The sequence below is a fragment of the Abramis brama genome (assembly GCF_963993115.1).
Source record: "Abramis brama genome assembly, chromosome: 9".
In the NCBI taxonomy this organism is placed as follows: Eukaryota; Metazoa; Chordata; class Actinopteri; order Cypriniformes; family Leuciscidae; genus Abramis; species Abramis brama.
Window position 1 is genome coordinate 37,856,637 of NC_139971.1, and position 20,737 is coordinate 37,877,373.

A 20,737-nucleotide genomic window follows, 5' to 3' on the forward strand; every position below is an offset into this window, starting at 1 on the left:
GTATTCTCACAAGCCTTAAAGTGAACATTCAAGCCAGTGTTTACAAAATCAGCATTAGTGTAGCTGTTTGGATAACCCATTTCCTTAAAGGAGAAGTTCACTTTCAAAAAAACTTTTGCTGATAATTTACTCACCCCCATGTCATCCAAGATGTCCATGTCTTTCTTTCTTCAGTCGCAAAGAAATTAAGGTTTTTGATGAAAACATTCCAGGATTTCCCCCCATGTAATGGATTCTATTGGGACCCAAACGGTAGAAGGTCCAAATGACAGTTTAAGTGCAGCTTCAAAGGGCTTTAAACGATACCAGACGATGAATAAGGGTCTTATCTAGCGAAACGATCGGTCATTTCCAAAATAAATAAAAAAGTTTAAGTTTTATAAGCACAAACGCTCGCCTTGCTCTGTTCTGTGATGCGCGTTCGTGACGTCACGTAATACGCAATTACGTTGAAAAGGTCACGCTTGACGTGTTTACAAATGTGCGGAAGGAGGACCATATACACATTTTCAAATGTATTTGTGTCAGTTTATCGTTTAAAATGCCCATTTCGTGTGCGTATCCTCGGTGTTTTAATATTAAAAAGCCAAAAAGAACATTTTCTTCAGGACAGAAATTTTTCAAGCGTGACCTTTTCAACGTAATTGCGTATTGCGTGACGTCACGAACGCGCATCACAGAACAGAGCAAGGCGAACATTTGTGCTTATAAAACTTAAACTTTTTTATTTATTTTGGAAATGACCGATCGTTTCGCTAGATAAGACCCTTATTCATCGTCTGGTATCGTTTAAAGCCCTTTGAAGCTGCACTTAAACTGTCATTTGGACCTTCTACCGTTTGGGTCCCAATAGAATCCATTACATGGGGGGAAATCCTGGAATGTTTTCATCAAAAACCTTAATTTCTTTGCGACTGAAGAAAGAAAGACATGGACATCTTGGATGACATGGGGGTGAGTAAATTATCAGCAAAAGTTTTTTTGAAAGTGAACTTCTCCTTTAAGCACTGAGCACAGGCTGAATGGAGGACTAGAGTGCCACTTAAAAGTATAACTAATAATTTAGTGTTTAGTGTTGCGACAGTCTTTTCTTATCTATTGTAGTCATTTTGAATAAACTAAAGAATTTGAAAAAAAAAAAAGATGTGCACGGATAAATAATTTATAATAGGCTAAATGCTGAAATATTCCTGGCAAAACAAGAATTGTACATTTTGATTTCGTGATGATTTTAACTAACTAAATTAAATATTAAAAACAGTTTAGAAATTAAAATGTAACACATTAAAACATTCTAAATAGGCATGACTTCAGTGGGACTTTAAACAAGAGGAAAGAACATTGCCTGGGAAAACAAACTAGTCAAACGTTGAGGATGTCTATAATCAGTTAAGGGCACATATCAAATTAGTTTTTCCTTTTGGCAGCGTTATTTCAGAGTCATTAAAACAATATTTTTGTTTTGTTATCATGAACTTACCACTGGAAATTTTAAATCTTGGAACGAATAGGCTACTGTTTGACCAGGAAAAAACAACTTTAACCACAGGAGAAAATCCAAAGGACAGCCTAATAAAATACAGATATCACTGAGTGCAGCGCAGTTCTTGACTAAAGGAAGATTGGCAAAGCAAGAAAAAACAAGATGGAGGGCTTTACCTGACACCACAGAAAACATTGCTGTTGGTTGGACACCTCGGCAATCCCCTAGTGATTCTTCTCACATCGTTGATCTTTATTTTCTTTCCCGCTTCTGTAGCTTTCCTCGGAAACTATTGGCTCAAATCCCAGCAAAGTATTCAATAAAGTATGTTTAATGAAGTTAGTGCTTGCTTCCAACTGCACACAACATCTCACAGAAATTCGTACTAATTTTACGAGGTGGCCAATTCGTACGAATTCATACGAACTCACATGTACAAACTATTACGATTTTTGCTAAATCTTACATATTTTTCGAGTTGCCCAATTTGTATGAATGACCTCGCCTAAAACCTAACCATCACATGAGTTTAGACAAATCGTACGAATTCGTATGAGTGAGGTCGTAATAGCCACCTTTTAATCACTCGTACGAATTGGTCATGAGATAGCGTTGGATTAATAAGCACACTACACAAATAACGTGGTTGTCAAATCAGACGAGAAACACCAGTGGCAAGAGAGTCTTTTATCTCTTATGTTCTGTGAGACGATTTCTTTCCGAACCATTGAAATAGTCAAAATGCAAAAAGGAAGTAATGTTTAATATGACATATGAACAGAATAACCTTTTTATAACTGGACTTCACTGTAAATTGTAGATGTAATTACATTAAGGCTGTTAAATCACTAGTCACCTCTTTGTGGTAGCCTACATGTGTCCTGACCTTCGAAGGTGTTTGATTCTGGCAAGGTACATGTTCTAACAAAACCAAGGCCAGACGCTGGTGTCATATTCGCTAGCAAAGAGAACAAACTATAAAGGGCAGAGCATCAAGATACAGACTGAGAAAAGCCACTCAGACATCCAAATAAATCCTATACACAAAGACAAGGGGTCTCTTTTCAGGCCCTAAAGAGAAAGACCTGGGACCCGTTTCAATACTGTAAGAAATTAATATTACATTTTACTCCTGGCATATAACATCATGTGTAAAGTACCATATTGTTGAATTTACATCTTTTGGGATGACACACACACTTATGCCAAAGCCAGTAAAGTAACCAAACTATTGATATACAAAGTCATATATTTTTATCATGTGAAATTATTATAATTAATATCATATTAATTGATCAAAAGTGACAATAAAGACATTTATAATGTTACAAAAGATTTATGTTTCAATGTAATTTAAACGCTGTGCTTATGAATCAAAGAAACCCGAAAAAATGTCTCCTCAAAATTATTGAGCACAACTGTTTTCAACATTGATAATAACAAGAACAGGATCATGTGACACTGAAGACTGGAGTATGCTGAAAAATCAGCTTTGATCAAGGAAAACATTTAATTTTAAAATATATTAAAATAGAAAAATTATTTTAAATTGTAATAATATTTCACAATAATATTTCATAAATCTTACCGACCCTAAACTTTTGAACAGTAGTGTATTAAGTGGAATTATATATATATATATATATATATATATATATATATATATATATATATATTATAATTAAATTAGATTATATTAAATTTAAAAAAGTACATTTTTACAAAAACATTATGTAAGTTAAACTACTTTACTAACACACAAACACAGTATATATACATATAAGTCCATAAATTAGTTTAAACAAAAATGAAGAATGCTTCTAAAGAATAGTGGATTCAATCCAGGCAGCGCAATAAAGGTGTAAACATAAGAGATGCAAGTTCAGGACAAATCTTCTCCTCAAAACATACAGCGAGTAAGAAAGGGCACAGAATCAGCATGAGCAGCCCTGTGGGTTCCTTGAATTGCTGCAATTTTTGGCTGACACACTGTGAAATCAAAGCTTGGCATGGTTTTGTTGGACTGCACTGAACAAGTAGAAGCCGATCTCCTTCATATACAGGTTTCAGAATCCCTGAATGAACACTGTCTGTGTTTATCATGCCAATAAAGCCTTCTTTGAATCATAAATCCTGAGGATGGTGGTGAAAGAAGTGAACATAAAACAAATCTATCTAAAGGTATGCATATTTCTGTGGTTATCTTATAGCCTATATAAATTTGTAACACAACTTTGTTATTCAGGTCAAGGTAGGTCTACAGTATATGAATTGTGCCCGATATGTACAGATATACAGATATGTGCCCTTTGCTTTAGTTCTGTTAGCCGAGAGCACAAAGCAATTGACCAAGTACATATCAGAGTATTACTGCAATTCCTACAACACAGGGATTCTTATTTAACTGTGGATGCTTCAATTACACTAATAATCAGCACCATGAGACTTCGCATTAAAGATTACACCCTGTTAGCCTAAACCCTAAAGGACAAGAAAAACAAGGGGGGGGGTGTTAAAATATTTTATATAAACTATGAGTTTTAATTACGCAACCCTGGAAAATCCAATCAAATCCACTAGATTGTGACACAAGCATTTGGACAGCTGATGACGTAGGGCTCCATCTGGAAGCTGTTTTATTTCCTATTCCACACATGTAAGACATCAGTTCAACTTTATTACTCACCCTCAGAACCTCCACTAGCACCCCATTTGTATGTTCGGTGAGGAGCGGCTCGGTTACATAAGCAGCATGAGTACAGAATTCCAGAAATTCCTGCTGGAGGAACAACTGTGATCCAATAAGGGGTACAGAGAAAGAGGGAGTTATAGCAAATGACGACAGAACTGACTCAACACACGCACACAGCTGATTCATCTGCAGTGCTGGACATATAGATTATCCATTACTGAACCTCCAGGCTGTCATTACCTTAAAACAGAGGAGTATCAGAGGCCTGGACTGTCTCACTGCGCTCATGGGAAACTCGGGATAGGAAATGATCTAAAACGCCATCAGCAAGACAAAAAGCATCAGGCTAATACTAGTCTGATCATCTCAGAGCCTCTCTTAGGACATTATGTCATCAACTCACTGAGAGCGAGAAACTTAATGCATTTGATCTGGAACTGCATGATTATTAGTTAGAATTATCAGCATGTTTCTTCTCATAGAAAGAAAGGAAGCAAGCAAGCTTTAAGGAGCTCAACAAACTTTGATGCAGAAGCTAAATAAAAGACAGAGGAAATGTTCTACTGCCATCTAGTGGCAAGACACGTTTCTAAACAAATGGAACATAAAATCTGAACTAAAAATACTTTGCACGTATATAAAATACAATAAACATGTTCATACACATTAAACTCAAAATATCTACCATTTAGCATTGAATATGGGTGCTTCTTTAATTAAGAACATCTCTCTCTCTCTCTCTCTCTCTCTCTCTCTCTCTCTCTCTCTCTCACACACACGTGTCGCATAAGATGAGAGCTGTGTAAAGTTGCCTATTGCACCAGAGTAAAATACGTTTTACTTCGGATTTTAACCGTTGTCAGTCCTCAGAGTTTTCAATGAAACAATGGTTACATTAATCACATAAATTATTAAGCAAGCGATTAAGCGTCTTTCCAGGCAATGTCTATTTTAAAATATAATAAATTAGTGTAAAACTATTTAATCTTGCAGTACTGAGTCTGTCATATAGAGGGCAGTGATCGCCAATCATTCGACTGAGTTTGTTTAACTCATCACAAATCAACTCAGAATACAGTAAACTTGAATGCAATCTTGACGTTCTTACATGTATATCCTTATCCCTCGATTGAGGTTAATGAAGTGACAGCCGATGAAAACTGACTTCCTGATCCGTGCTCGCTAATGGCTCGTCACTTTTGCTGCCTTCACGTGCCTTCAAGTGAATGAGGCCTGAATAAACAATCAACCAGCGTCGTGTTTATTAGTGGCGACAACGTGTCCTAGTCCTACCTGAGGTCTGTCGTTGGAAGGGGCGTGTCCATACTTAAGATGGCGGAAAGCAACCTGCAGATAATGGTAATAAATTATTATTTTAATTTCATTGTTACATAATAATGCATGCTTTGCAATTTGCTTTTTGGAGATAAATTATTTAGAAGCCATGCATTGGTAAATAATGTTCATAGCTATGCCTACTCAACATTAAAAAATAATTTAATTGTTCAGTTGTTTTGGTTTGCTGACTGTTTTGAGTTTAAAGTCACCATGAAATCAAAATGGACAATTCGTGTTTTCTTATGGAATATTGCAGTATATCTTATAAATGATTTATCTGTACACATCACAGTTTTTTTTATTCATGTGCCCTTGTAATCAAGACGAAAATTCTAAAAATGTGCATAAAAAACTCAATATAGACGGATATTTTTTTTTATACAAAAAGAAGACGTGCATAAACTACAATGGAAACACATTTACAGTATAAATCCCTCAATGTACAACAAAAAACTCACATGACTTTGCCTCAATAGTGAATGTGATTTGATAACTAGACAAACCAGCGAATTAGTTTCATAGCACATTTCAAATGTTATTTTAGTTCTTCTATAATGCCTGAGCCAAAGTCTGTCATAAAAATTATTTGGTTTAATTCCCTCCCAGAAGCGTCTCACATGATTGCGTTCCTAAACATCAGCATCCGAACGCAAGATAGCATGACAGCATTTATTGCATTTCGTCTGCGTTCTCTGCAAGTCATTTATTATGTAGGATAAAAGAGCCACAGTTTCTTCCCCGATTTCAGCAACTTCCATTTTTATTACAGATATTTTGTGCCAATTTCCCAGGAAGTGGTGATTATGTTCTCTTGAACACATAGGATGGAAACGCAGCTTTTTTCGCAAATGTTTTATACAATATTCCAATTTTGCACACAAGTTAAGTTCGCAACTTTGGATGGAAACATAGCTACTAATCGATAATATAATATATCTTAGATCAGTGAGTGGATAGCAAGTCTGTAGTGAAGTCAAAGTCAGCATGAAATGCTTTTCTTCCCTATTGTGACGTATTTGTGGCGAGTGAAACGGCTTCTCGAACAAGAACAAGGTATAGGCCGGGACTTGATTTTTTTCCATCAGGGATTGATTGGATCTTTGGATCATTGTGGTTTGCTATTGTGATCTCTTGTGAGTGACAGGTTGTCCCGCCCTCTCGTCAGTAAAAACGTCATTGGAGAAGACGAGAGGTGTGTTCAACATCGGCTGCGGCCGGATGTGACCGATCGGCGAGAGTAGCCGCGTGCAGGCGGGAGGAGCTGCAAACGGAGACGTGAAGTCGGACACTTTCTGGTTCCCGTAGTGACCTCTCGCGTGGTGTTTGCATAATTTACCACAGCTGAAGTGAAATAAATGCAATATTTGCCAAATAATACACAGATGTTTCACAGACATTTTCATTCAATACTTTATGTGCTGCTTCATACAGCGTCTGTTTGAACAAGAATAAAGTTCAACATAAGCTAGTATCAATGAAAGTGGAGTCTACGTTTTTGAATCAGTTTTAATTTGATAAACATGACACAATATAACATTGCAACTACATGAAAAGTAGATATGTTTACTGTTATAAAAAAACTGATTTGTGAGCTTTAGAGGAACTAAAGGTATTCGAATAAACACGAAACACACGTGATCGTAGTCATGCGGTGAATCCGGCCAGTCGTGGAACAGCTGTGTCGTCATCAGAGCTCGTGCAGCCGCTCTTGAGAAGCTGCGCTGGATGAGTTCTCCGGCTACTCTCGAATTGCTCTCGCGGTACTTTGATGGCATACGTCACAGTCACGTGGCGTCGGCGCTGTATCAAGTCGGACAAAATTTCTAACCGGCATGCACTGCTTCAAGTCAGCCGCCGATCGGTCTGCGCAGAGCTGCATGAAGTCGAACAAGCCTGAGATGTCGTTGCAAGAGGAAGGGGAAGTTATTTTGATCAAAGATTTTGAGGGCACTTTTTTGCAAATATTGATGTGCACAGATAATACATTGCAAATATGACCAAAAAAAAAAAAAATAGTCCATAAGAATTGTCAATTTTGTGACTTGGCTTCCCACATGCACTTAAAGGCAGCAATAAAACTTGAGTGAGACTCGAGTTACCAAGTTAGATTGACCCACAACCTTTCAACATGGTGGAGAAGAGAACCATTTCAGTTGTGATTGGTAGAAAATTATCGAAGTAAATCTTCCTTGTTAGCTGTTTTGCACATGCAAAACTCGCTGCCAAAAGGCTAAGGTGGTGTGTGTGGTGGACAGGGCATTGTTATGTGACAGCTAACGCGTTCTCAGTGGTTTTACACGTTGCTACACAGTTGCATTGGGAGTTTCTGGGTTGCTAGAGTGTTCTGGGTGGTTCCTTAGAGCCCACCTTCATATATCAGAATCACCTACACCACAGCGCACACATAACACAATGAGATCTTGTGTGGTCCATAATTTATTAGGTATGTTATGTGAGATTGTATGGGAGATAACAGCCCTGCCTTGCTTGTCTTAAACAGGTAGTGCTCTGCACACTGTACAATTCTAATTCATTGTCTATCTCCCAACATCTATTATTATTGGTTGTCACATGCAGTATAGCCAGAGTGTATATGGAAGGTCATTGTTTTCAATTACAGATTGCATTTTCGATACCCAGTATCAAATTGTTTATCGTGACATGTCTGCTGACAGGACAACTATATGGTTGACAAGTTTTTCCAGCTAGCTTGGATAAATGGTACCTTACTATTCAATGGCTTGGTGATGGAACTGCATATATTTGAATATAAATTCTGGATTATTGTATTTTCATTTGTAGAAATGTTAGCCCACTTAAAGGGAAATCTACCCTCATTTGCTGACCCTTATGTCGTTTCAAACCTGAATGACTTCCTTCTGTGGAACATTAAAGAAGATAATATGAGAAATATCTGTGTTTTTTTGTCAATAGTAACCAAAACAAAAAAATGTGTGTTACGCAAAACACAAGAAAGTCATACAGGTTTGGAACGTCTGTTTTCCTTTGCGTTTTTTTGCGTACAGACGATAACGTTATGAAAACGATTCCCGTTTATACGGATCTGCAAAAACAACTAAAAATGCTGTATATGCATATCAGGCCAGTAGGTGGCCATGTCACCTTGTAAAGAAACACTACACGCCTATAGACTGAATGTGCATGACGTCAGCGTTTGCACAATTTCGCATTTTTGTAGTTTAAACGGAGATGATAACAATATCGTTTTCAAAAGATTTCAAAACTTTGTGTTTTCAGGCCCCAAAACACCAGACAGTTCATTAATCTAGGTAATTGATCTAATATTGTGTCTCTGGAAAATAGTGATCTATAGTATTTATTTTGTCGAATATCAAAGGTTTTTGTGTCTTATTTGTAAATGAGGGATTTGAGTAGCCTATATTAGATTTGTGGAGTAATTAGCAAATGTTTAATTTCCATTAATAACATATTTGCTGATGCATCATCATCCTAAACATGCTAAACTTAATATAATCTAAATATGTTACAATTGAAAAAGTAAATGCACAGATTTCCCCCATAGCCTAAATGAATAATTTAGACTTAAAGGCAGAGGATGTGGTGTGAATCTTTGACTTTGGTCTTAAAATTAGAAGCCTCCTCCTTGCAACTTACCACAGATTTATCTGTCAAGAGTATGATGAAATCTTGTGATAGATGTGTAGTCGAGATGGACTTTATAGCTCAGTGCATTTAAACCAGATAAATGGTTCATTTCTGCCTTTGTCAGTATGTAGGCTGGTTAAGATTTTCTGGTGCTATTAATTTTATGCCATTAAATCCATATTTAAAAAAAAAAAGAAAAGAAAAGAAAAAAGACAGTTTCTCTCTCTCTCTCTCTCTCTCTCTCTCTCTCGCTCAGCGCTAGCCTTTGCTCTGCTTCTTTTTTCCTCTGTCTCCCCCTCCCTCTCGCTGTCCCTCTTTCTTCTCTTTCTTTCTCTCTGGCTGCTTTTCATTCCTGTTTCTCTTTTCATTGTTTTTTTTCTCTCTCGCTTTTCTTTAGCTCTTTGGGACCTCTATTTCTTCTCTTCCTCTATTCAGGTTTTCTTTATTCTCTTTTCTGAATAGTTGTGGTACTTAAAGGGAAAGGGGAAAGGGAAGGAGCAGGGGAGGGAGGTTAGTTTCAGTCAGATCTCAAGCATAACACTTCCTCCTACTGCAGTCAGTCTCAACCAGACTATGCCAGGGACTTTTTCTTAGTGCGTTTTGTGTAGTGACTTGCATAAAGCACTCGGTTTAGCCCTAATGAAACACCCTCAGGTGCCTTTCTGTGCATGCAAACTTGTCTCATTTTAAATAATCCTAAGTACAGGGGTATATTGTGTCTCACTGGTTTTCTTTGTTGTCGAGGTTGTGATATATTGCTGTCACTGCTGCAGTTTTGTATGAGGACCGTTATCTCCTCATATAGGCGGTGTCTAGGCCTCAAAGGGACATCTTCATCACAGCACTGAGCTGACAGCCACAGTATGTCCTGCCACATGTTTTCACTATATAGGCAAAGGATATGAAGGAACCCAAGAGGGGACAAAGCATAAGACATCTAACTCTTTGTTATTAAAGTCAACATAAAATAAAAATTAGGGCTGGATAAATTTGATTTGAGACAAAAAAATATTTTGTGTATTTTGCTTATATATGAAAGAAATTCACTGTCACTGAAAAGTCTACAAGTAACCTTCTAACAAGAGGAACCAAACTATGCAGTTCAATTGCTGTTTATTTAACAAATATAATAAGCAATATAATAAGCAACACAACCAAAAACTCGGTGGATACCAATTTAAGCAAACTTCAAACGGCATATCTTTTGTAAAACAATTATTACCTTGTGTAAAATTTTAAACTGATGATGAATGCCCATGAAAGAGATGATTCATTAAATAGACTAGCTCATAAGAGTAATTGATTTGTGAATCTGATGCTGACTGTGCTGTATGTTTTTTGAAAAAATCGGTTTTAATGTTATTTTTTTCATTTGTTTTAATGATTCATTACAAGGACTGGCCCTTAAGAGTAATTTGTTCATACAAAGCTGTGCTTACTGTAGACACTGGCACAGTGAGAGCAGAAGAACAATTTTGGGATTTTAGGGATCAAGATTGTTCAAAATATCAGGGTTTATAATAAGTTGACTTTACTTAGAAACAGTGAGGAAACTGATTGCCTGAAAATTTCTAAGTAGTGGATTCATTTTTAGTTGGCAAAACTTGTTGGTCAAGTCCTGTTAACTCAAAATCATTAGTTGGGCTAACTTAGTGTTCACATTACTTGGAAAATCTTAGGAAACGATTGCCTTAACATTTTCAAGTAAGCTGAACTAAAAAAAAAAAATATGTTAAGACATAAAGCAACAACAGATCTTAGGCAAAACATTTATTAATCATCAATTTTCTTCAGGCATTACAATGTACCAAACAATGCCATTCTGGCACCCCATTCTAAAAAAAAATTAATTAATGTAACAATATGCATTACAACAAATCATGACTGATGAATAAACAAAGAATTCTGACAATCTTTTGACAAGAAACTGAATAGCTGACCCTGTAAAAATCAATGTTTGCTTAATTTTGACACTTAGAAAAACATATTTAACAGAAATAAGTAAAACGGTGCTCTTAAAAAAAAAAAAAAAAAAAAAGATTTTTCACCCAAGGTTGACGAGTGACATTTTAACACTTTAATTAAAAAGAATGTTGACTTAGTGCAACAACAAGCTTTAAGGGTTAGTTCACCCAAAAATGTTAATTCTTTCATCATTTACTCTCCCTCATGACGTTCCAAACCCATTAGACTTTGGTTAGACTTTGAAACACAAATTAAGATATTTTTTTATGAAATCTAGGAGATTTCTGTCCCTCAATTGAAAGCCCAGGTAAACAAAACTTAAAAGATCCAAAAAGGTTATAAAAGGCATTGTAAAATTAATCCACATGACTATGGCTCCGTCTAGAATAATGCTGTGCAAGAAATAGTGCTTGTGGAGGGAGAATCCTGGCTGTCTTCCCTTGTCACGGTCAGAATCCTGATTAAAGAAGTTTTGGGTGTGTGCAGTTCTAATAAAAACAGGAACAGCAAAATTAAAATTCTGGTTACATTACAAATGAAAATCCATATCCGAAATTCATCTAACAAAGTATCAGGTCTACGTACAACTAGCAGAGATTAATTATGGTTGTTTAAGTATTGTCTGAAACAGACAAAAAAAAAAAAACAGTATAATAACTAGATGGTAAAGTTTGTAGACAAACTTTAAGTTGGCTTGAAAAAGCCTAGCCAGAAAGTTCGAAAAAGTTTTAAAATGTTCTAGCATGGTTTAACATGACTTACCATGTTTCTAGTGGTTTACCACATTGATAGCATGATTTACCATGGTTCACCAGGTGATTTAGCATGTTTTAACATGACCATGGATGGATGGATGGATGGATGGATGGATGGATGGATCATCAAGATTAGTTAGAAAGAAAGAAAGAAAGAAAGAAAGAAAGAAAGAAAGAAAGAAAGAAAGAAAGATTAGTTAGAAACAAAGAAAGAAAAAGATTAGTTCGAAAGAAAGAAAAAGAAAGAAAGATTAGTTCGAAAGAAAGATTAGTTCGAAAGAAAAAGAAAGATTAGTTCAAAAGAAAGAAAGATTAGTTAGAAAGAAAGAAAGAAAGAAAGAAAAGTTAGAAAGAAAGAAAGATTAGTTAGAAAGAAATATTAGTTAGAAATATAAAATATAACATCCCTGTTCAACACATCTAAACATCCAAAAATAAATCAGTAGAGTAATCTGTAAAAAAATTCCTCAGTCTAAATTGTACACACAATAAAAACATCTAAAACATTAAAAAATGTTTCTTTACTGAATACATGCAGCCAGATATCAGTGACTTACAAATGCTAGACTACTAATTTCGATTAGCACAATACAACAATCAGTTTCAATAAAATAACATTACATCCAATATCACCATGTAACGCTAAATTATTTAATCTGATTACTACACGATCGATTAATGTATATTAGGCAATTCAGAAATAAAAAAAACTTCTCCCCCCAGAATCCATTGTGAATTGACCCAATGTACATGTAGAACTGTGTATGACCATTCGAAAATTTCACAATACTCATTATTTTAAGCAGAGGATAATTGAATCTATTAAGTTTAATAACTTTCCGTGCTAAAATGTTGTCGTTACTTAGTTAAACTCAGTAAGGTCAACAAACTTATTTAAAATAAGTTATAATCACTAAATCTTATTAGTAAGATCATCAGTTACATTTTATAGTGTATATTTATTTTTCTCATCTATGTACATAATTCCAATTTAAAATCTGATCCCGAATCAGAAGACAAACCTACACCTCAAATACCAAGGATACTCCAGTATGCGACTGCTTGGTTATAAATCATCTTTATTTATTTATTTTCCTTTTGTATTTGAGTTAGTTATTACATCATATTAGTGTTTAAAAGAAGACGCTACAGAAACTCGTTACATTTGCCAACTGTGAAACATTTTTGCATATTACATATGTTTTTAGAAGTCTTGGTTGTGGCAAATGAAGTTGACAAAGGATAACTTACGGTGTTTCTTGTTCTATCGTTTGTTGCACCGTTGTCCTTATATTTATCGTTCATCATTTTCAGTAAAGTGAGTACATATCAAAGCAATAGACATGGTAAAAACATCACACTTGTGTTTCGACATTACTGTCAGAATCTCAGATCCAATATAGTCAGCACTGCATCATCTTTTATTTTCAGCCTCTCTGAAAAGCTTGTGTCGAGCTGACTTGTTTAAAACCGAATCCACAGTAAAATGACGCAAACAAATGAACAGTGTCACGATCTTGAACTTCTTTAAAATGAAAGTTTATCCACGCTTTCCTAATGTTCGGATCACAAGGAAGGCAATGCAAAGACTTGGCAATGATGTAGAAGTGGCCGTTGATCTTCTTCTGCAGAGGCTGTCTATGATGTCTTACCGAGACGAACTCTGAAACGAGTCATTTTGGCAGGTTTTGAGTTCTGAAACTTTTACACAACCTTTTAGAGGTCAAAAGGAAATTTTGATTTCTCAGTTCCTGACCCGAACCCTCCCTGTAAGCAACTTGGTCTTATTTTGAAATGACATTTCCACTGACATCACTAAGGCCCTGTTTACACCTGGTATTAAGATGTGTTTTGGTAAATCGGATCACAAGTAGATGAGGGAGACACATACCCGTTTACACCTGGTCTTTTAGTCCGTCTCTTTGGTCCACTTTCAACCACTTCTTTTCCGATTTCTTTGAGGGGAGGGTCTATGGCTATGGGCGGGTAAATGAATGGCCTTTTTCAGATCTTTCAATTTAATGGACGAAATAAACTCACACAATTTACATATGAATGCGATAGGAGATGACGGTCTTTCTTTTCTGCTGCATGACAAACGCTGTGAGTGCGTGTTAGAAATCAGGAATGATGAGAGAACATTGTGCTTGGGACATTTTTTCGTCTTCAATCCAAACTTTTGTCTTCAGCCGACAAAGTTTAAATCCCGTCTGGCTAGTGCGCTTCACATAATGTTTAGACATTAGGTCAGTAGGCGGAGAGTAGGCGTCTTTGGTGGCTGTTCGAACGCATTCGACCACTTGAGCGTTTACACTACGAAAGCAATCCGGTCAAATGACTACCTCTGGAAGTGGTCGAAAGTGGACAAGCACAAATCATTTTAGACCCCGTTTACACCTGTATTTAGCATCGTCCACTTGTGATCCGATCGACCAGAATGCATCTTAATATCAGGTGTCGGCTGAAGACATAAGTTTGGATTGAAGACGAAAAACCAATATCCAAATAACTACTTAAAGGAGAACTTGGTAACTTTTTTAACTTAATAAAACTGTCTAGAAATCATTTGGATGGTTAAACAACCTGTTCTGGTGATATTGGTGACTTTCCCCACTCCCCCCAGCGTTCCCAGGCGGAAAACCAACCTTGCAACTTGGGGACTACCGTCCCGGCAAGATAGAAATTGGAAGTCTCGTGAGAAGCGAGAACGAGAACGAGCGCGAAACACGAAATTGCTTTACAGCAATTCGACATAAACACACACGCATGTATGATGTATTACCAGATTACCCACCTCGGTAGACATAGCTCCACACGATACAGTTGGCTTGCTCCGATCAAAACAAACGCACATGAGCAGCGGTAGAGAGGGGGAGGAGGCCGCCGCAAGTGAGTTTTTTACGACCGTGTTGTGAAATATACGCCGCCCCACAGCTGTAGGGGGAGCTCGTGGGGAAAACATGCGACAACAAAAGGGAAAATCAGCGAAGAAGTGACTAGAGTTCGCTAGAGTTGCCGAGTTCTCCTTTAATTCTTGTATGCAATCCAATCAATTTCCAATGTCCCATCCTATATCTTTCTCATTAATTATCCCATTTCACTCATACATACATCACATTATGAAAGCGAAATGGGTTGCAAACAGTTCACTTTGACTTTAATTATAAACACATCACATAGACATCTACACCATGCTGAAGTAACCGTGGCGAGATGAGGACACGCGATAACCAGTTTGATTCATCCTGTAATTCTTTTCACGCCAGACCTTCCGAAAGCTTGAAGAACAGAGAAGCAGCCCAGGGATGAGCATTAAAGAACTGACCACTCTGTCTAGCACACATGTAAATGAGAGATTGTGCCGGTGGAAAGGAAACCGGGGATTGGACGAATGTGAAGTGATTAAAAATGCAGAATTGATAGGGCAACAGATGAAACTTTTTTTCTCTCTCTCTCTTTCTCTCTCACTCTCCATAAGTAAGAAACAGGAAGAAAAAAAAAACAGCATGATGGAATGGCAGGCTTGAAGGGGAGAGAAAGGTGAAAGACAGATGAAAGTGAAAAGAGATAAAAGCCGGAGTGAGGAGGGTGTGGGATAAAGCAGGAGGAAGGGAGGCAGAGATGAAAGCAAAATGAGAAAGATAAGAACAGAGTGAGAGAGAGAGACAGAGGGAAACGGAGGGAGAGATAGATAGTGTACAGCGCAGAGAGAGGGGTAACCATGGAAACAAGAAGAAGGTACAAAAGAAGAGAGAGACAAAGGGGTTTTGATTTAAAAGAATGAAACTTGGGAGAAAGAAAAAGTAATTCAGGTTGAAATTTGTTACCGTGAGGTGAGGGAGAAGTACAAAAGAGCGCGAGCGAGCGGAAGGACGGACACTTTTTCCATGCTATTTATGAGGCCGAGCAAATGAGACTTCGCCTACGGTCAGGCGTCAGACCCGCTTGTGTTTACAGGCCTCTTCGTCTGAGCACAGGCCGAATGAAATTGGATGTGAAACTAGGCGGCCAGACTCGTGCCGTCAGTCCATTTAACTGCCATTAGCAGGATTATGAGATGAAACGGCGCGGGAGGCAGGAGGCAACTGTTCCCAGTCGAGGCTGTGACCTGCTAACCTCAGACCGCAGGGAAACACACACATGCAGAGGAGTGGCTCCTGAATGCTTCTAGGCCCGACACAATGAACTTGTGCCTTCACAGCTGAGGTTTGCAGGGTGTGGACGCCCGCCTCATTCACATGCATACAATATAGCCTCCTATGTTCATTCAAATGTGTCTATCTTCATGGAGCCCAAGCCAGACATTGCTGCTGCTTTTTTTTTATTATTATTCTGTGTTTTTTTTAGTCTCTTGTGTGTCTCTTTTTCTTTCTGTCTCCCTTCCCCCTTCTCTCCTGTCTTTCTCTCACTGTCTCTCTTTCTGTTTCTCTCTCTCTCTCTCTCGCTCACTCTCCCTCCCCCTTCTCTCTCTCTCTCCTCTTTCTCCTTCTCTCGCTCTTCTTCTCTCTCTCTCCCCCACTCTCCTCTTTCTTTTCTCTCTCTGTTCCTTTTATATCCTGTGCTGAATGCTCTCCTCCCTCGACTGTCTTTCTCTTTTCTATTCACTCTATTTCCTCTCGGCAGAAACCTTTTCTTGCCCAATATTCTGTCCAACATTTCTGTAACCCCCATGCTGAATGAGGAGGGTAATCTTTTATTCAGGATTTGGAGAGCCTCTCTTCTTTGCATCTTCTGTGTTTGTGTTTGTGTGTGCGTATCTGAGTGCAATTTTCTCAGACGAGCTACAATTGAAACACACAAACATTGAAATCAAGAGCGCAGGATCATCAGGGCCGAGACGCAACTTTCCGTGGATGAGATTAAGACTCACACTGTTTGGATAAACTTCCTCATAACACTCTCACACAAGTGGACAAATGATTTAGAAGTTAATTTAGAAAGGAACTAACTGCTGGCAGTCATGTCTGGTTTGGGGTCAAAGGTTATGTCCATTGAGTTTCTGTGGTTAATGAGTGGCAGTGCTGGTGTGTGTTCTGGGCTCAGATGGGGGGAGCTGAAGGCTGGGCTTGTATGTGCTTTAACACCCCACAAGATCTCCACTAAACCCAATCTCACGGCAGCGCAGAGTAATGATCCCGTAGCTTGGATGACAGGTGATGGTCTGGCTTTGTGCTAATTCATGTTTGTTCGGTTCTGCCCATATTAAAAGCGTTTGAACAGATCATTTATCATGGAGACATGTTTCGATTAACATGACAGCATTGTAGGGGAGTGGGGTAAGATTGGCCACCTCGTTAAATCTAAGCAACTGCGTGGTTTTTGTCATCAAGTATTTAGAAAGTAAAAACGTCTGTTTATGTTTTATAGGTGTTGTTTATATATAAGTGAATGATCTACATGGCAGGGAAAATTTTAATTATGTAAAAGCAGATCTAAAAAAAATGAATAATCAAAAAAAATTGGGGTTTGTAAGTTTCTTTTTGTATAGACTTCACTTATGCTCACCAAGGCTGCATTTATTTGATAAAAAATATGCAGTAAAACAGTAATATTGAAAAATATTAAATATATTTTATGTATATTGTATATAATATATACAAAACAATTCCTAATATAATTTATTTCTGTGATGCAAAGCTTCAGGTTGTCTTCAGTGTCACTGGGATTCCTTCAGGATTCATTCTAATATGCTAATTTTGGTGCTCAATTAACATTTCTTATTATTATTCATGTTGAAAACAGCTGTACTGCTTTTTTGTGAAATCATATATAAAAATTAATAGAAATTTCAAAAGAACAGCATATATTTGACATTGAAATAATTTGTAACATTATAAATGTCTTTACTGTCACTTCTGATCAATTTAATGCATCCTTGCTGGAAAAATTACAATTTCTTTACAGAAAATAAACTTTTGAATTGTAGTGTATATGGGTAGTTGACACATAATGTATCATTGAGCCTTTTTTTTAATCAACATCAGTATTTGTTAAAATGTAAATGATTGTGTAAGGGATTCACCTTATGATTTATTTATTTATGATTTCAAAATTTCTATTATGATTTATTTTTTGCCTTCACTTGTTCTTTTTAAAAGGTCCTGTGGTGTGATAACAGAATTTTCAAATAGATTTCATAATCTCTCATTTAAAAATGATGTATTAAATGCATAATAATAATTAGCAACATGCATTTTAAAAATGTAATTTAGCTTGTCACACCACATGACATCACCTTTCTAAAAGCATTTCATGTCAACTACACACATCTTATGTTGTGAATTTCTATTATAAAACCATGTAATCGTTTAGTCATGAAATATTACTGTAAATGCAGCGTTTTCCCAAAATGGTACCTGTGGGGTAAAACGTGACAGTTTAGGATATACTGTCTCCAAATGCTGGAATAACTATTATAAATATTATTACTCTTTCAAATACTTTTATACGAAACGTTGAAAATTATTACTACATTCAAATAATCAGAATATTGAACTTTTTCCTGCCTCCCTGAATAACGTGCTTCAAAATACGACTTTTTTTCTTGTTTTTGTTCACATTTTTATATGAAATGTAAATTGTTCACATGTCCCTAGGTTGGTCCCTGATGATTCAACTTACCCCCTTGAAATGATACAGCTCTAAGGTCAATTTTTTCTCATCACATCCTGAAAAAATATATTAAATGTATTAGTATTTAATGTATTGGAGGACAACTTCCATAAAAATGGCACAGTTTACCCCACACTCTACTTTTGAATTCATCTCTCCCACAAAAAAATAAATCAAATTAAGAATTGAATAACTTCATTGCGTCATTATGAAAATGTTTCGAGTTTCCCCGTCGCATCTCAGCTCAGGTCAGGGTTTTGGGAATCAAAAACAACCACATGCATATACATCCCAGTCAGGTCTCAGCCACTAACCCAACCGGTTCATGCCCACTTCCCTCAGTATCATACACTCACACTGCCACAGAAAACAATGCAGACAAAAGTTCCCTATTGCTTCTCTACAGGCAGAAGAAAAACACACAAACCACAAGTACAAGTGTCATGCGATATGCTCACACACACATACACGTGTCTGTAAAACCTGTAGATGGATTCCCTAACCACACACCCCTCTAAAACACAGCTACACAAACCTGTGGAGAAGCAAACGCAGACACACACACGTACGCAGAAGAAACACGTTTGTTATTCATCATGTATTCTTGTGTGTGTTAGGACTGGTTCACACAAGTCTGATACTTCTGGGCAAATGAGGTTAGGACAGGTTTCAAGCAATTTCTTTCTTCTTCTTTTTCTTTTAAGGGAGGAGGAAAACCTATAGGCCTGGATGAGTATTCCAGCCAGCGTATTCTTTCTTTCTCCCCTAACTTTTGTTGTCTTCCCCCCTTTTCGTTTTCCCCACGGGCAGGCAGCTCCGTGTTGTTTAACGTCCCTGGCCGTTTCTTCTTCCATGTGGATTCTTTGTCTTTTGCGTCTTATCTCTTTGTTTCTTCCCTTGCACTCTTTCTATTTTCTCTCCTCACTCGCTCTCTCAACTTCCTGCTATCTCTCCCCCTCACTCACACCCTCCCTCAATCTCTCTTTATCTCTGTCTGTTTTCCTTCGCTCCCTATCTCTCTCTCTCTCTCTCTCTCTCTCTCTCTCTCTGCCTGTCCTTTCTCTTTTCCCTCCCTCCCTCCTTTCCTCTCACGATCTCTCACACGCACACACATCTTTCTCTCACTCAGACGCACATATAGTGACTCTCCTACAATGCTTGATTTTCTCTCTCCTTCATGGATTGCCCTTTCCTGCTCACTGATGAAAAATGTCCTCCACTCTTCTCACACACTGACGGTATACAGCACTCCTTCACTCAGGTGTGTTCCATTCCATAATAGAGGCTCTTTTGTGGGACGGCCAGCCTATATCCTGACATTAATAAGCTCACGGGAAGTGTTAGAGTAATCCCATACCTTTTCCCGTAATGAGGATGAGCGGGAACATCTCAGCAACGGAGCGGGCAGGTAGCCTGACAGAGGAAACCAGAACTTCAATAGTTAATATCTTTCCTTGCTGTTTTTCCCTTTTCCTCTCTTCTCCCCTGCTCCCCCCCCCCCTTCACTCATCCACTCCCCCTCTTTTTCTCTTGCTGATGAACTCCTCTTTTTTATTTTCACACTCCACCATCCCCCTTTTCTCCCCCCCCCCCCTCCCCTCTCCCCTCTCTCTTTCACAGGCTGCTGAAACTCTCTCTCTTTCACTGCATTCTCTTTTTCTATCTCTCTTTCAGTCCCCCCACCCCTCCTCTCGAGCGCTCTCCCTCCCTCTTCTCTCTTTCTTTCTGTCTTTCTCTCTATTCTTTGACCTCATCTTTTCTTATGCTTTGCTCTCCCTCCCCCAGTTCCTCTCTTCCTTCTTTTTTGCTGCATTCTCTTCTTCTCTCGCCCTCCCCCACCTCTTTTCTCTCTCTCTGTCGCTCTCTCTCTCTTTCTATTTCTCTACCATTCACCCCCCTTCCCTTCCCTTCCCTTTTCTCTCTATACCTCTCATTCTCAGTCCCCCTCCCTCTTCCTCTTATTCTCTCTCTCCCCCATGTCTGTCTCACTCCCTCCCTCTCTTTCCAAACTGCTTTTCTTTCTCCTTTTCTTTCTTTTGTCACTCATTTTTTGTGCGCACTGCTCTCAGACATTGCACAGGCGTCTCGCGGCTTAATTATTTGAGATGCGCAAATAAACAGACCTGTAGAACTCCTCCCGGAAAACATTTCAGCATATCTCACTCACTGTCTGTCTGACACCGACAGTCACACCTCCAGTGTGTGTGTGTGTGTGTGTATGAGCGTGTGTGCGCGCGTGCACATGCCGGCTTGAAACATGTTTGC

At 37.9% G+C, this 20,737-nt stretch overlaps 1 long non-coding RNA gene across 1 annotated transcript; it reads right to left on the reverse strand.

Annotated features, from left to right (window-relative positions):
* Positions 1-11,540: 11,540 nt before the first annotated feature.
* Positions 11,541-20,698, reverse strand: LOC311089868. Its single transcript, XR_014607770.1, has 3 exons — positions 20,596-20,698; positions 19,830-19,885; positions 11,541-11,593 (listed from the first exon to the last, which is right to left on the reverse strand). It is a non-coding gene; the product is annotated as an uncharacterized lncRNA (long non-coding RNA).
* Positions 20,699-20,737: the final 39 nt, after the last annotated feature.